General features: G+C 28.2%; 1 long non-coding RNA gene across 2 annotated transcripts; it reads right to left on the bottom strand.

The window, feature by feature from the left end:
* Positions 1-1,657: 1,657 nt before the first annotated feature.
* LOC136089197 (uncharacterized) lies at positions 1,658-11,381 on the bottom strand. 2 transcript variants are annotated; one of them, XR_010642848.1, is made up of 4 exons: positions 10,665-11,381; positions 2,688-2,860; positions 2,123-2,401; positions 1,658-1,951 (listed from the first exon to the last, which is right to left on the bottom strand). It is a non-coding gene; the product is annotated as an uncharacterized LOC136089197 (long non-coding RNA). The 2 variants fall into 2 exon arrangements; XR_010642847.1 differs by lacking the exon at positions 10,665-11,381 and having other exon boundaries at positions 2,688-3,162.
* Between the last annotated feature and the right edge of the window lie 3,568 nt (positions 11,382-14,949).

The following is a 14,949-nucleotide window of genomic DNA, read 5'->3' as shown; positions in this document are numbered from 1 at the left end:
AGGATTGACGCGAATAATGACGTGATTCACTACTCCCTCCCCCGGTTAGAGCGGAGACGATTGCCTTAATCAGCTATGTCGTCTTCTATGATGCATTTGATCTTTTGTTTTGCATCCAATTTCACTCGCCTTGTTGCTCTTTTCAAAATATTCTCTTCTGCAATTTCTTTTTCTTTAACATCGATTTCCAGGTAACACGCCGATTAAATAAGTCGTTCAATCAAATAACCGATCGAGTTTTAAAACCCCATATAACTCCGTATTTTCCATAATTTCGGTTTTAATTCTTCCATTATTAAAAAGACCTTTGTCTTTTATGCTTGTACTTCCATTGCAATTACTTATTCATTCGTTTTCTTTTTCTCAGGTGATCCAAACAATTTTTCAAAAACCTGACTCTCCGTATTGCACCACCCTTTTTTATTATAAATTGATATCTTCTTCAAGTAAGATTGCAAGTTTTTCCTTAATTAAACAGTGCAACGTAACAATTCCCATTTTGAGTTTATTCCGGTTCGATATATTCAATTCTAAAGTGTGGTAACATTGCATTTTTTGGCTGTAACAGTGTTTTCACTTTGTAATACTTACACAAATTTCATTCACGAATAACCATTGTATCAAAACCTTTCTCTTATAATACACATAATCATTCCATTAGCATTTTTGTGTAATAATGCTCAATATTTCGTCGAGACAGTTTGTACCCTTTTAGTATAACTATTGGATTATACTCGGATAGTCTTTTGTGCCATCTACAAACCTCTTTTTTATCTTTCTTAAGCTCCACACCGAATTTTAGTACAACAGCTTCTTGTAGTAGCATAATACTTACCAACTCCGCTTCTGTCATCTCATCACCTTTTATCGGTCCAACCTTTTTTTTTTTATTACGACAACTGTAAATAAACCTTTTTGTTTTTATAAACTCATGTAAAGCTTTTGATGCTCTTGTTCACAACATTCTCATCAAAAAACTGAAACATTATGGTATCATTGGTAAAGCCTTATCTTTATTAAAAAACTGCTTAAAAAATTGTCAACAGTTTGTTAACATTAATGTATCTTCGTCTTCCAATGTTTTAGAAATATCATGCAGATTTCCACAGGGTTTCATACTCAGACCACTATTAATTCTTATTTATATTAATGATCTCTATAGAGCCTATAACTTAATAACATTAAAATTTGCGAATGACAATAATTTTGTTTTATCCCACAATAACACCAACAAATTATTTAATGATAGGTGTCTTTCATAAAGTATGTACAAAGGTATTGATGGAGAGCACAGCGGGCAAAGTGACGTCCTAAGGACGTCCATAAGACGCCCTTAGTTGGTCTCAAATGAAAGACTTGAGGACGTCTATTCCAGACGTCCTAAAGACGTCTTTTCAAGACGTTTTTTGCAGACGTCCTAGAGACGTCTTTTCAGCCGTCTTATGGACGTCTCTGGCTAGTATCATGTGAAATACTTAAGGACGTGTTATTCAGATGTCCTAGAGACGTACTAATTTTACCTAGACACTCTTTAAAAAATTATATAAAAATGCAATGATATACAATACACACCTTAGATTAGATTTAATCTAGGCAAGGGAAGGTATAATGAGAAATCAAAGTAAATAAAGCGTAATATTATATATTTAAAATAAATTACTAATTTTACAAAAAATTAGAAAAAATTTTCAAACAAAGTTACACTTTCCAAATAAAAAACTAATATATTCGGTAGAGTATAATCGATAGTATATTATAAATAGAAGAAAATTACTGAAAAATGCAAAATAAATAAAAAATACAACAGTTGATCAGAGTTAATTAAGCCATCATTGATATCAATATTAGTGGATGTTCTCTTTTTTCAGTCAGAAGAATGCCTAATTACTCTCCCAATAAGTTGCATGGCATCCATTTTGGTTTTATTTGAAATAATAGTCTAAAATAGCATCTAATAAAAACAACAACACATAGTTCAATAAGTTCATTTAATAAAATATACTTAAATACATGTGATATTTCATAGCCAAGAAAAAAAATTTTAAATTTAATTTTTTTTTATTAAAACACCGTTTTTAATTTTAAAAATTAATTAAACACAATAATAAGCTAATGAGAATACCAGTGATAGCGTTAGATAGACTAGCCAACTCTTTAAACTTTTTTTTCTTCTTTAGACCATTCAAATTCTTCCTTAGACCATTCAAGTTCTGACAAAATAGTCTCTATTGTCAGTTTACATATATAAAAAAGATTTTTTTTTATATGTAGATTGAAAACTTTTTTTTGAATTATAAAAAATTAAAATACATATTATAATTAGCAAAACATTTTTAATTGCATCAGCTGCATTTTTAATTGCATCAGCTGCATTTTTACCGCCAATTAATAACTGTTTTGCCTAAAAAGAAACAATGCAATAAACATTGAAAATATTCACGAGAATTTTAAATAAATATTGTAATAATATATAACATATAAGGGATTGTCCATAAATTACATTTAATAATTAAAAAGATGTTAAGTTCTTTTATGCGGCCATTTTAATTAAACTTAATGGGCTATTATGATTTTTTATATGATTGAGGCTCTGCGAGGGAAACTTTTTTGTTTTATTTATTGATGAAATTTAACATTGCATAACTAATGGACAATCCCTAAACTATAAAAATTAAATTCATGCATACAAAAGTGATGTATTGGATATCTACATTTGCAATTTTTCTTTTCAAAACATTAAGTTCATCTGAACTTTTATGTTGTTTAAAACTTTTTTCTGGATCATTAGAGAACTCTACAATTCTATCCACAAATATGTTTTTTATTTCAGCAAGTTGGAACATAACTTTTCTCTGAAACTCTAAAAAGTAAAATATAAAAGTGAAGCCATATAAAGCATAGTACTTTCTATATACGTACGGAAAGAGGTCGAGTTAAACTAAATAATGCAAAAATCTCAAGTTTCATGCTTAACTTTAAAAAAGATGTAAGTAAGTAAAGTTCAAGTTGTCTAACGTCAATAACTATAAAGAATTGCAACCTATGACAAAGTAGAGTTAAAAGAAATTATAAATGAATATGTATAATGTAGTAAATAATTATTAACTAAGTGCTACTATAGTAGGATTACAACAATCCTACTCTGCAAAGATTTGTAATATCTATGCTGTAGAAATAAGTAAATAAATGCATTATATACATATGTATATATATATATATATATATATATATATGTATATATATATATATATATATATATATATATATATATATATATATATATATATATATATATATATATATATATGTAAATTATGTTAGTGTATTTTACAAATAGAGTGCTCAATGTAGGGTTCCCATATCTCCGGATTTACCCGGAGATCTCCGGATTTTGGGGCCAAAAAGAAGTCTCCGGAGAATTTCAGAAAAAAAAGGTAAATCTCCTCTTTTTGAAAGTTTCTATCAAAAAAACCCTTTCAAATTCCTAAATTTCGAGTATATATAGAACTTTTTGAGAATATATAGAAAAATTATTAAGTGCAACATGTTTTATTAAATTAAATTATTAATTGCAAAAAATTTTAGTATAAAAAGGCGAACTAAAATAAAACGTACTGTTTTACGGATTTATTGAAAATGCTCAAACAACAAGTACTCTTTTTTCTCTTTTACATATTATTTAATTATTGTAGGTCTTTTCAGCTTTTGAACTATTATTTATCCTTTATTATAACTATTAGTTTGTATTTTAGTCTTTTTTTACCGTAGCCTAAATGTTTTACATCTTTACAAATCATGTAGATTTTTTTTTAAATATTGTTTTGTTTTAGGTGCTCTGAATATGGAATATCACTTAAACACAACAAAACACATAAAATGTTTAAAATCAGTTGCATCTACAAGGACAATTAAGTCATTTTTACAGCCTAAACCTTCTTCAAGAAAAAGTTCATGCTGCAGAAAGTGCATTAGCATTTCATACAGTAAGTCACCACCAGTCTTTTAATTCGATGGATTGTGTCAGTAAGCTGCACAAAACTGTATATCCTGATTCAAAAATTGCTAAAGAAGTCACTTGTGCCAGAACAAAATCAGAGGCAATAATTACGTCAGTGTTGTCTCCCCACTCAATTGACATAACTATAAAGGATCTGAAAAACATTGCCTGTTTTGGATTGGCAAGCGATGGCAGTAATCATGGTTCTACCAAAATATTTCCTATTTTAATCCAGTACTTTGATCCAAATAAAGAAGGTGTCACAACTAAGGTCATTGAAATTGAAGCCAATCCTGATGAGACAGCTGAAAATATCTCAGGCTACATTATTGACACTTTAAAAAACTCAAACATACAAAACAAATGCATTGCCTTTACTGGGGATAACACCAACACTAACTTTGGAGGTATCAACAGGCGTCAGGGCAATAATATGTTAAGCCTTCTTAAAAATGTCCTTAATCCTAAGATGTTAGGATCTGGATGTCCTGCTCATGTTTTGCACAATTGTATTCAAAACGGTTTGGACAGAGAACTTTCCATTGATGTAGAGTCAATTATCTTGAAAATATTTAATTACTTCTCAATATATACAGTAAGAACTGAAGAGCTGAAGTGCTTTTGTAATTTCGTAGATGTAGAATACAGGCAATTGTTATACCACTCAAAAACAAGGTGGTTGTCTTTGTTTCTTTGTGTAAATAGAGTCTTACTAATGTACCTAGCACTTAAGTCCTATTTTCAATCTCAGGAATCTGTACCTATTATTATTAGAAATTTCTTTGATGATGATTTTAATGAAGCTAGAGTTTTTTTTGTTCATAGTCTGTATGTATTTCATGAGAGAATTGTATGTATTTCATGAGAGAATTGTTTATCTAGAAAAAGAAAAGAACAGTTTAGCTGAAAGTATCTACATCCTAGAGGAAATTCTTGAAATTTTAACTGACAGAAAAAATAAAATTAAATGTTAAAAGTATTTTCAAGAAAATGAAAAATAATGAATATGAAGATAAATGTAGTGCTCTATTTGTTGAATTTTCTAATGTCTATGAAGGCTCAATTTTGTACCTCAATAAATGGCTCTTCCAATACCAAGAGTTCAAAGCTTTCAGTTGGATGAAACTGGATAGTATCCCAACTTGGGATCAGGTTGAAGACTCAATTTTATTTGTAAATGAAAAAGCTTCTTTTCAAGTTAATAAATCATTGTGCCATGACTAATTTTCTAACTTTGTTAAGTTTTTTAAAAGGCACAAAGAAGAGGTAAAAAAAATCGATGAAGAAGAAAAGAAAAACAATAAAAAAGACATTAAATTACACAACAAGTTAAAACTTTCTAACTATATTTGGGTCAAGTATTTTAGTAACCTGCCAGACAAGTCCTGTGGTTCTGAACTGTTGAAAATAGTGCAATTTTTTTATTGCATTCCAAGCCACAATGCCTCTGTAGAACGATTGTTTTCTTTAATGTCTTGCCAATGGACAAAAGAAAGAAGTAGATTATCAGTAGAGTCTGTTAAAAGTATTCTATGAGTAAAATATAATTTCAAATCATACTCATGTCATGAATTCCATGAGTATCTGTTATCAAACAAAGATTTATTGAAAAAAATAGGCTCAACCAAAAAGTATAGTTGGGATGATCCATTTTCCCCTGTTTACAGTTCTGTTCCCACAAATAAAAGCTTTGATGAAAGAGATACTGATACAAGTGATTAGTAAGATTGATACAAATGATACAAAATTAGAATTAATGTGTAACTTGTAATCATACAGCTTTTATCTTTCATTAGTCTTTTATTTAAATATATATACATTTTATTTATACTTTGATTTAAATATATATATATATTTTTAAATATATGCTATATTTAATTAGACATACTTAATGGTATATTTTAATATAGAATAATATATAAAATATATAATAAAAAATATTCAGAACGGTATACTTAAAAATATATTAAAAATTTTATGAATTATTGATTCTTTTTATATATATATATTTATCTCTTGTTCAATAAATTTGAATTTGATTGTACACTTGCATTATGATTAAAATTACATTAATTAGTTGTAAGAGTCCTAAAATTAATTTTCAAACCAGCTGTTTATATTAACAAAACGAATGTTATTTAAAAAAATGGTTTTCATTTTAGATTCATAATAGGGGTACCCACTCTACCACCTTGCTAAATAAAGTTGACGCCCCTTTCATTTACCACAAATTGCAAAATCTCCTCTTTTTCGGAGATTACCATATGGCAACCTTAGCTTAATGTTCTTAAAGAACAGAGCAATAATAAATTAGTAATTACTAATTTATATATATATATATATATATCCCAGACGGCACAACTCGTTTAAAAGTTACGCGTGGTTTCTGTTGCGTGTTTAAAACTCCCGAAAACACTAAGAATAACACGTGTCAAGAATAAGGTTTTAATTCCGTGAAATTAACTATTATATTTTACCAAAAAACCAGTTTGGATATCAAGTTTTTAGTGATGGTTTTTCAGTTACAAAAATGGAGTATTAAATTATCATAAGTTTTCGCAACGAATGTGAAACCATTACTTTAAGCACGGGATTTTTCAAATTTATTGCATTTTTATTATTCGGATGGTTTTAGAGTGTGTAACAAGAACATTCAGGAAAACATTTGTCGAGAAAATTTATATGTTAAATAAATTCAGTTTTTGTTAAGTATTAGCATGTATATATATATATATATATATATATATATATTTATATATATATATATATATATATATATATATATATATATATATATATATATATATAGTATATATATATATATATATATATTTAAATATACATATACATATAAATATATATATATATGCACACACACATATTATATATATATATATATATATATATATATATATATATATATATATATATATATATATATATATATATATATATACACATATATAAACACATAGATACACACGTGTATCTATATACATACACACTTGTGTATCTATATATTTTATACAGTGTATATTTTATATATGTATGTATAATACATATATAAAATATGTATGTGTTTATTTATGTATTCATATGTATATATGTGTGTATGTATAAGTCTATATATTATGTATGTATGTTACATACATACATAATATATAGGCTATATATATATATATATATTATATATATATATATATATATATATATATATATATATGTATATACATACATACACACTTATAAATAAATGTATATGTTATGTATACGTAATATATACACATATACACACATTAGTGTGTTTATTTCGGCGTATGTATATTTGTGTGTATTTGTATCTATATGTGTGTTTATTTCTGCGATGAATATATATATACATATATATATATATATATATATATATATATATATATATATATATATATATATATATATATATATATATACATAAAATACATTTTTTGTGTTAACAGTATTATTGTTATTACTATTACTATTGTTATTATTGTTATATGTTTGAAAAATACTAGTGTTGTTCTTATATAAATGTGTGTGTACTAAATGCTATAGGATATCCTAATAATAATAATTATTTAACAAAAATGAAAAGAACAAGTTCAGCATAGTAGAAAGTATATATGAAAAAATATCGATCAGCCTTAGCTAGAAATTTATTTCCTGAATGTTTAAATTTGTCTTCGAGCTGCGAGGCTGCACCAATATACTACCTATGCTTCATCGAATAAACTTTCTCTACCAATATTGACAGCAAAATCTAGTAATACTTTGTTGCAAAATACTGTCCGTAAGTAACTTTACTTATCTGTAAATCAATTGTTTATATTTGAAAATTATTATGTAAATGTTAAATTAATTTTTAATTGTTTTAGAAGATACAAAAATGAGTCAGCAGTATAAAAAATATGGCATGAGCCGAAGCCAGCAAGAAAATTTCTTGCATAGTCTATATGATTGCAGAAATGATATTTTTTTTGCTGATAAAGGTAAGGGTCTATTATCAAGCAGACTATGGCTAGTGATATGCATTAGCACATATTGAACTTTTTTTGTTTTGTTTGTGTGTATGTATATATATATATATATATATATATATATATATATATATATATATATATATATATATATATATATATATATAACATTTTTAAACCAGAATATGTGGGTTTTAATAAGCAACAAAACATAAATTGAAAAGATTCTACTATAAGTCTTCTACTTACTTATAGTTTACTAAAATAAATCTTACTAATTCTACTAAAAGTCAACTTCTAAGTTTTTCACATGTTCAACAAAAAAGAGAATGAGAAAAAATATTAATGGTGGTACAACTGTTAATGAAAAAACTTGTATTGAAACTCTAGTTATTTATCTTCAACTTCAAAAAATTTAAAATTTAAAATTTTGTTTTTGCAAATTTTATCTTTTAGGAGTTTTACTGTTATCACATAATCTAGATGAAGACAATATATTTATAGAAGACTTCAGAAACTTAATGAAGATAATAATATTAATGTTGATTAAGGTAGGTGACTATTAATGAACAGTGGGGCATGTGTGAATTTGGTTTTTTTAAATATTATGTATAACTTATATTTATTACCTATATTTAAGTGTATATTAGTCTAATTTATCTTAAAACAGGATATTTGCACTTTAACAAGCAACAAAACCTAAATGAGATGGTTTAGAATCAACCTTTAAAGATTTCTATATTTATAAGCAAAAATCAATTAAAAGAGGATTTACATCCTGGTACAAATGCTAATTAAAATACTTGTGAATACTCGGGCTTCTGGGTCTTTCCAAAGTAATAAATTATTTGCATTTAATTTAAAAGTTTATAATATTTAAAAAGTACAATAGTATATTTAATGAATTATGTTTCTTAATGGGTTTCATAAATTCTTTAAGGGCGTCTCTTATTTAGGTTGAAGTAGGTGGCTCTAAAAAACAATTTGAAAAGAAGAATGAAGGGTCGATTCCGTTTAAATGTACATACACAAACAAACGTGATTAATAAGGAAAAAAGCAATTTTACTCTTCCATCAAATCATCACTCTGGTTTTTTCAAACAGCATTTTTTATAGTGCATTTACTTAGGTACAATACAAAACAATAGACTAAGATAATCATTTATTTTGTTATTTATTATAAAACTTGTTTTTTTTTTAAATAGATTAAGGCGAATCATCAAAAACCATTAACAATACAGATCGACCAAAAAATCAGACAAACGAAACCTCTCCCATGGATGATGCCATGTTTTAGCGTAAAATGATTGTGTCACACCATTACATAAAAAGAAATTTGGGCTACTGCAATAGTTTTTAGATAAAGATTTAAATGAAATTAAATTTGAACAGGTTACCTCAATTGAGGAATTAGTAAAGTTCGAGACCCAACTTTTAAGAAAAATTAAAAAGAACATTCGATGCTACTGGAATTGTTTGTAAAAATGCGAAAGCGTATTGTTATACGATTTTAGATTTTATAATGACGGAAGAGGCGATCAATCGAAATTAAATATTATGTATGGTAACCATGCGCCGTCTTTTATTAGCTTATTTTTAATGATTTGGTTTTTTATTTCTTGGTTTATTTTTTCTTCGTAGTATTATTGTAAAATAATTTACCTTAAAAAAAAAATTAAACAACAAAATTGTCGTAAATATAATGTAGTATATATAAAAAAAGGTTTACATGTATAAAGCTATAAACGTGTCTAACAAAACCTACGTATTTTTGGTTTATCATTTAACCGTGCTGAACAGCTGTTAGTTCAGGCATAAGTTTGGAAAACTTATGCCTGAACTAACTTAAGGCATTAAATAAAGTTTCCGTTTGGAAACTTTATTTAATGCCATAAGTCCGTTTTAAACTATAAAAAACACGAATTTAAAACCTCTTAAAACACGAGTTTAAAACCTCAAAAACACGTATTTAAAACATCAAAAAACTCGTGTTTGAAACCTTAGAAAACACGTGTAAAACTCCAGTTAAACTTCCCGTGAAATCCACGTGTTTTTGGTTTACGCCTGGATCGTAACAAACACGTGTTTATACGGTTTTAATTCCGAGATTAAAACCAGATGTGCCGTCTGGGTATATATATATATATATATATATATATATATATATATATATATATATATATATATATATATATATATATATATATATATATATATATATATATATATATATATATATATATATGTTATATTATACAGACACACAAAATATTACTATTATTTTATAAAATCAAAGTGAAATTCCGTGTTGCAACATTTCACTTTGTATCATTTATCAAAATTCCCTCACTATATTGGCAACTTATTTACACTTAATAACTAAACTCATTTTTCTTTTTTTCGTTGTCGCATCTTGCATTGTTTCAGAACTTCATTTATAAAAAAAATTATGTAACCTTTAAAATTATAAAAGTTATACAATTACATACAAACAACCATAACAACAACAAAATTATATATACAAATATAAATTATATATACAATATAAATGTAATTGTAATTATTTTATTAGTTATTTTATTATTATTCTAATATATATATATATATATATATATATATATATATATATATATATATATATATATATATATATATATATGTATAACCCTTACCCTGACTAGCGTCTCTTGTGCCATTTACTAAAATTCATTCTCGTGTTACTCGTCATTCAATTAGGTCTTATCCTTTTTCTGTGACTGTTATTTAAAAATTGTATAGAAAATTGGAAAGTAACTTCAAATGATAAATAACCAACCAAAATTAATAAGTATTTTAATAAGTATTTAATAAATTAAAAAGTATTAATAGCATTTTGGTGTTTGCAAAGAAACACTACATAAATTTCTTTCAACTTTGTTGTATAGGCTGGTTTGGCGCTTAACCATCCAATTTATCTACTTACAATTTAAATTTTTGTGAAGACGTCCTTTAAACGTCTTTTAGACAACTTATTTCTAAGGTTATTACGTCTAAAGTAGGTCTTAGGGACGTCAATAGGACGTCTAAATATGGATGTCTTAATAACATCTTAATGTAGACGTCACTAGGACGTCTTAATAAAGACATCTTCACAGGACGTCTTTCGGACGCCTTATTTTAGTCTGATACGTCGCGATAGTTTAAAAAATTAATATTATATGTAACATAGAAATTTCAAATTAAATAAATTTTTTTTTGTTTTTAAGGTTTTGAAAAACTATCCCTTCTATTATTGCTCGTAGATTATTTATGTTATTTTATAATTATCCATACCGGTATACTAAGTTAAAATTTAAATCACGGATCTTATTATTTAGCATGTGTTTTCATTTATTCAACACTTGCTATCTCACGTTGTTGACAGCAGCTTGTTCTTTATCATTTTTAGCACAAGCCGTTGCAACAGCTTGTGTTCAAAATAATAAAGAAACACCGCGTTGGTTGCGGCTTTTTAATATAAACTGAATTCTAAAAAACAATGGTTTTCAACTCTTTTTAAATCTTTGCATAAAATGTTGTGCGTTTTAAACTTAAACATTTTAAAAGTTCTTTTATTTAGTTTTTCAAAGAGGTTTGAAAAACTAAATAAAGTTGTTTAAATTTAAATTTTTTTTGCAATATATGATTCTAATTTTTTCTTGAAAACTATTTGCGGTCACGGCTGATATTTAATTATTTATTTATTTGAATTTTCATGCTATATTTTTCTATACAATGTTTTTATCCGAAGATATTGTTGGCTTAGCACAGAAACAGCCACAAATAGTCATTAAGACTAATTCAAAGTAGCGTCCGTTTTTGACCAACATTTTTGCGAAGTACTCCTCAAGCGCTGAGTTTGGCGGTGGCAGGATTTAAACCCATATCATACAACAGAGCGGGTTTGTTAGAGCGTCAAACTTTTCGTTTGACGCTCTAACCAACTGAGCTATCCATCCACAATTGATAACAAAATTTTTAGAATGCATAATTATTAACGAAAGACATCAGCAAAAGGTAAGACATCAAGCATTACGGTGCTTGCTGCTGTCAAAAAAGTAGTTGAAATGGAGAGAAATGCCGATGAGTTGCAGCAGACTTTGACATTCCTCATGTGACACTCAAAAGATACTGTATAAAAGTCAAAACGATGCCAAGTACCCCAGCCAATATAACTGTGGGGAACCACAAAAACAGAAATGCTTTTACTATGGAAGAAGAGCAAGTGCTTAAGAAGTACATATTAGAGGCTTCACGCGTATACTATGGCCTCACTCCTGCAGAAGTGCTTAAGTTTGTTCATAAAACGCGAAAAAAACTGAATGCAAAATTCCTCTTTCATCGACAAAGAACAAGCGTGCAACAAGTGAATACGCAGAATGGTTTTTCTTTCTAAAAAGAAAACAGACTTCAATAATAACTCTCATACATTGCTGAGTTGTGCCACCAGTTTTAACAGATATAATGTGAATTTATTTTTTGAGCGCTTCTGGAAATACTATTCCACCGATGATTATTATTCTTAAAAGTAAATTTTTTTTGACGATTTTGTTTGTAATGGTCCAGCAGCATGCATTGGAATTGCGAATCCATCCGGATGGATAAATTGACAGAGTTTTTTTGCTGTTCATAAAGCAATTTGTGACTCACGTACGATGCACCGCACAGCGACCAGCTTTATTGGTACTCCATAATCATGAATCACACATTAAACTAGAAGCTTTATATTTAGCGTAGGTTAATTTAGTTGTAATGTTGTCCTTTCCATCTCACTGCTCTCACAAGCTGCGGTGATTAGATAGATCTGTTACTTTCCTTTTAAAAAATTCCTCAATATTGCATGTGACACATGGATTAATGCAAATAAAGGCAAAACAATGAATATTTATGACATTCTAAGCTGTGTACGCTATGCATTTCCTCTGGCAATGACAATGAAAAACTTATGTGTATAGTTTAAAGTAAGCGGAATATGTCCATTCAATCGCGAAACTGTCGACTATATGTTTTCAAAGTTACAAACCACCTAGAACCAACAGTGACTATGGTACAGCTTGAATTTCCTGTTTTAGCTACACTCAGTCAAGTACTCCCTACTATGGTTACTGGTAATAATAACAATAATAATAATAATAACAATATTTGTGATTTTTTATATAAATTTTGATTGTGATATTTTGCCTTTATTTAGGCAGAACCAGATAATACTGAAAATATTGAACCATTATTTCAGGACTTATCAAAACTACACCAACAGGTGTATCAAAAGCGTTTGGACAAATTTTAACGTTTCAACAACACGAGTTTTAAAAAATATTGGCCTAAAAAAAGAAAGGACTTGCATTTTAACAGAGAAGAAAGACACAGGAGAAGGAAGAGCTTGTCGAAAACAAAGTAGTAGAAGAAAAGAACAAAGAGTTAAAAATGCAAAGATAGTGCCGGAATAATTAATACTTACAAAAGTTACACTAAAAAAAGTCTATGCTGTAAAAGATAAGGTTAATAAATAGAAACGCGAGACAAAAAACCTTAAAACCGTAAAAAGTTTTCATTAGCTAATAATTGCGAGCAAGAAGCAGCATGCATATACCGCCGAGAAATATCTGATGAGTCTCGATTATATATGAGATCCGGTAGAAAAGTGGTTTATGTGCTCTGTGTGTTGCTTTTGGGCTCACAAGGCATGTTTAAGTATAGATTCATATACTGCCAAATATATCTGTGACTTCTGTGCTGATAAATGGTACTGAGGTGTAATAAAATCAAATATATATTGAAAACTACATAAAATTTGATCATCATTTGTGAATAGTGTGTGCTTTCTAATAAGTAGTATAAAGGCAATAAAATTTCAAAAAAGCATTTGCAATTTGGCCAAAAGTTCACAAATAAAAAAAGTTCCAACTAACCCCAGTCTCCCCAAGGCAAAGGGGGAAGGGGGTCGTTGAAAACTTACAGGTGCCTATAAGGAGGGAGAGGGATCCTAAACTAGTGGTTTTATTGTGTTCGTACTTTTTGGATGTAACCATATGAATATTGAACTAAAGAAAGTTTCTGACTGGTTCGAAAAAATAATTTTTTGGCAAACATTGAAAAAACCAAATAGATTCTCTTTCATCCTACTTCAAAAAAACTTTTCGTATAAAATGCCTGTGTTTAAAATTCATGACTCTTTCTATATAAATTCAATTTTATCATTGATAACATTCAACATTATTAACATTAGTAACGTATATTATATGTGTATATTAGGTCTAGGAATTAATTCATGCGCTTTTTAATTGAAAATTGAAGGTTTATTTCAAAAACTAAATGGATGAATACATTAATGAAAATAGTGTCCATCACTAGTCACTACTTTTGCCCATCTTTCCGGCAATTTACGAATTCCGTGTCAAAAAAATGCTTCATCCTTAGAAGTGATCCAATCAGAGACCCATTTTTCAATATTTTCTGAAGCAGTGAAGCGCTGTCCAATCAAATCGTTATTCATGCAATCGAACAAGTAGTAGTCAGAAGGAGCAATGTCCGGAGAATACGGCGGGTGGGGTAACACTTCCCATCCGACATTTTCCAAATAGTTTTTGACAGGTTTTGCAACATGTGGTCGAGCGTTATCATGCTGAAAAATGAGTTTATCATGTCTGTTACCCCAATCTGGTCGTTTTATGACCAGAGCTTGCTTCAAATGCATTAATTGTCGTCGATAACGTTTTGAGGCTTTGAGGCGTCTAGAAACTGTTGATTGTTCAACTCCTAACGATTTTGCAAGGTCCTCTTGCGTTTGACCAGAATCCTGATCGAGCAATGCTGCCAATTCTGCATCTTCAAATTTTTTTGGCTGTCCTGGTCGCTCTTGGTCTTCTAAACAAAAATCACCACTTTTAAACCGTGCAAACCACTTCTGACACGTTCGCTCAGCTAGTGCATGGTCACCAT

The sequence above is a fragment of the Hydra vulgaris genome, chromosome 13 (genome assembly GCF_038396675.1).
Source record: "Hydra vulgaris chromosome 13, alternate assembly HydraT2T_AEP".
Classification (NCBI taxonomy): Eukaryota; Metazoa; Cnidaria; class Hydrozoa; order Anthoathecata; family Hydridae; genus Hydra; species Hydra vulgaris.
Note: the sequence above shows the minus strand (reverse complement) of the source record. Positions and strands in the feature narration are given on the sequence as shown.